Raw genomic sequence first — 3,932 nt, forward strand, 5'->3', positions numbered from 1 at the left:
TTTTTTTTTTTTTTTTTAATGCGTGTCACTGTGAAACCGAACCATTCTATATATATATCAACGCCGCGTTCCCGAACCTTTCGAATCCTCGAATAATCCAATTTTTGAGGTTATCCGCGAACGTTGTTGAGCCGATCCCGATCCTTCTGAAAAACTATGACTACGTTTTGTAGGGAAAAAATTTTTTCTTCATCCCTTTTCACTCCGCGAAGAATACGGTGAAAAAAAATCGTTAAGTAAAATCGAAATCGGAAAGATTTAAAAGAAACCATTTAAAAGAAACAAAACATAAACCGTCTTTGAAAATAATGAGATTAAAAAAATATTATACTTTATTTTCAACGAAATTGTAAATTATAAATTCAAGCAAAAAAGAAAACTTACCTTTCGTGATACGAAAGAACAATATTCGGAAAGAAAAACGATACACGCATATTAATGTATGTTGTAAAAAAAAAAAAAAAAAAAAGAACAATCCTTGAGAGAAAGGGTTAACAGCAATACTTCAATGATTTCTTTCTTGGAGAGCTCGTTGGGAAATTTGAAAAAAAGGTCGCAATATTCCCCTGTCATAAATATAACCTTTCCCCGATACGACTCGGATTACAAAGCTGGTTTATGAAATACCTTCGTTCGCTAATATATTCCTCCATATTGCTCTTTTCAAACACTTTGGGCCGGCTCAGCTTCATCGCTGCATTAGCATGCTCGATTAATCCGAGTGCCAGTCCACCCCAAAAAAGAGAGGGGAGAGGGTTGCAGCATAATCCAAAATGATCTTCGTTTACTTACACGGAAAATTTATATAGAAAATTTATCACGGAATTTCCTCTTGCCCCGCTCTTTCGCTACCCTATTATTGGATCTTCATTTTTATTCCCTGAAAGCTGCCCTGAATATTCAACGCCCCTCTATGAATAATACCGAATAAATGAAAATCATTTTCGCCCGACATGACCGGAAAGGAAGAAACCAAATATTTCCAAAAAGAATAAAAAAAAAAAAAAAAAAAGAAAAAGAAAAAGAAAAAGAAGAAAAAAATCAAACCGAAGAAGACTTTAGGGGGAAAGAAAATGAAAGGGAAAGCATCGAATCGTGACCGATTGAACTCTTAATTAAGATCAATATTGAAAAATCGAATATAAAAATCTGTACGATAATATCGATCGATTCCATTACGGAAATTAAAACATTTAATTGGCCGTTATTAATAATTAATTAATTTTTACGTGGAAAATCCGCCCGTTCCCGACAATTTCAATACTCCTGTCGATTCCCGAACAACCGACTGAGACAAAAATAATAATTCGATTAAGTTCAAACATTTACATTTCCTCGCGATAAAACAGATTAATAATAATAATAATAATAATAATAATAATAATAATAATAATAATAATAATAATAATTTAAATCGTCACGCGAGGGAATGGGAATTAATCCGACGATCTTTCAAATTTCGAAATTACTTTCAACGTTGTCCGTATTTAAAAAAAAAAAAAAAACTTATATATATATATATATTTGCTCTCGATACAGAAATAAAACAGCGAGAAGCGAGAAAGCGGAGAAAAGACGAAGGAAAGTGGATATTCTTTGTTCATCCCATCCGGGGAACCGGATGAAATTAATCCGGTCGGATCGTAATTACGCACAATTGTATCCCCGGCTATCTTTCCCCTCCCGTAATCAAACCGAGATTATGCGCGAACGTTCGATATGCTGATGAGACGATAGCCTCGAAGTAGAGCTCGACGATCGACGTTGGGCCCTTTCCCCCTTCACCATCGGGCATCAATACGTCCCAAGAGCAAACAGCGATTCGCTAATGTTCAAACAACGCGCACAACGTGCATAGATAATTCGTGAAACGAGGCAGGGTTAGGCGAATCTGTAATGGCATCAATCACTTGTTGTAACCAATCAACCGTTGCGCTTTCGTTATCCCGATTCTCTATATCCCGTTTCGTGCCCGATTCTCGTTTATATAATACAGAATGGGGAAACGGTTTTCAGTGGGATTCAACGGGAGGCGGATGTACGATAACGATCAAGGCGAAACGCGAGGGATTATTTTAGATGATGAGGAATATTCTTCGACGAGGAACTAGCACGATTGTTATTGTAGGTATGTTGTGCGATATAAAAATAATTTGTTTGCATTATTGGGAAGATTTATTCGGGATTCGACTCGTAAAATTGTACGTTCTTGAGTAGATTTTTTTTTTCCTCGACGAAAGTTAAAAAAAAATAAAATTCGAGGAGGAGAAAAAATGAAGAAGAGGAGGAGAAAATTATGGCAGCGATGGTTTTTAAAAAATTCATCAAATAATAATTCGTCTTAATAACGAAAGGTTTCGTGTATGTGTGCGTGACGTAATTAATCCTTCTTCGAGATCGAGATCGAATTAAAGAAAACTTGGGATCAAACTGGGAATCGGGAGAATGGAAAATGTCAACTATAGAGAAACGACGTGATCTAAATATAATTTATCAAATTATTACTGGGAACTCGAGTATTTCGGATTCTTGTATAAAATTATACGTTCTAGATTTTTCCCGACGAAGATATTAAAAAATAAAATTCGAGGATGAAGATTGGAGGAAAAAACTATGGCAGTAATGGGTTTTAAAAAATTCATCGATAATGCAATTAATCCTCGTATCGAGATCGAATTAAATAAAACTAAACTTAGAACTTAATCGAATGAAAAATGTCAACAAAAATAATGCGATAGAAATATTCCCATCATATAAGGATCGTCCATTTGTGGTTTATTAAACCACAATTTTTAAACCTTCTCAATCAAAACCGATATTTTCAGAATACCGTGTTATAACTATACTTTTTAACCTCATGAAGACACATGGTTAAAATATTTTCAAACCAATGATTGTCGATGCAAAATAAAATAAAATTACATCTCCTTAAGAACTTCTTCAAATTTTAATTTTTTTTTAAATCAAATTAAACCAATAAACGAATCACTCGTCAAATCAATCGATCACACGTTTCCTCGTCTCGAATCCCATTTTCCGATCCGAACAGGGATTTATGACGCGACCAGAGATATTTCGAATGCGTAACACCATCGGAGTCGTATCGTATCTCCATGCTTCCCTTATCCAGGAAATTACGAGAGTCGAAATACGAGAGTCGAATCTCTGAGGAAGAAAGACCGTGAACCGCTCTTGCTTCCGTTCTTTTCCATGATTCCACCCCCATGGACGCGTCATTTCCGCGGCCCTCTGCAATTTCACGTTGCCCCCAACCGAAATTTGTTTGTTTTGCCTTCCACCCCCCCCGTCAAGGACCCCATCTCCTCCCTCGTTACTCGCGACGCCACCACCAACTTTTGTCAACTTAATTTGGCCGAATTTATATTATCGCGTCCGTCCAACCAACGTCTGCCTCTTCCCTTTGCCAACTTCCTGCGTTCCTCCATTATCGGCCGGGATAATCGTTTTCGAAGATATTAAATTTTCTTGCGAGAACCATGTTTTCGAGAAATGGGTCAGCGGGCCATGGGGAAGGGAGAAGAAGAAGCGAATTTGAATAAAGAGGGATTCGTGCGCGAGTTTTGGAAGATTGTTTCGTTTGGCGATCTCGTTTGGGACGCGTTTCGATTCGGGAGGAAGAGTCTTCTCTATCTCTAGATTCGATATCTCTGTTGAGACGTGGGAGTCGATCGGTGATACGAGAGAAGAGGGGAGGGGGGAAATTGATTATGTGGAAAGAGAGAGCCGATGCTTGATATTGTTTATACGTTTGAGGTTATTTTTATGGATGAAAGGATACGTGTTTTAATTTTTAGTTTAATTCGCGAAATATTTTTAACGATTCTGCGGTGGAAATAAAAACTGCGATTCGTATATTCGTATATTCGTGTTTTATGCGCAACCGTGTTTTTTTTTTTTTTTTTTTTTTTTTT

The 3,932-nt window shown here is 36.7% G+C and overlaps 1 protein-coding gene across 2 annotated transcripts in view; it reads left to right on the plus strand.

Annotated features, from left to right (window-relative positions):
* LOC122715812 (hemicentin-1) overlaps positions 1-3,932 on the plus strand; it is an 88,341-nt gene that overhangs the window by 35,840 nt on the left and 48,569 nt on the right. The window lies entirely within an intron of this gene.

This window comes from Apis laboriosa, unplaced genomic scaffold (assembly GCF_014066325.1).
Source record: "Apis laboriosa isolate Shangri-la unplaced genomic scaffold, ASM1406632v1 scaffold40_cov151, whole genome shotgun sequence".
NCBI classification, from domain to species: domain Eukaryota; kingdom Metazoa; phylum Arthropoda; class Insecta; order Hymenoptera; family Apidae; genus Apis; species Apis laboriosa.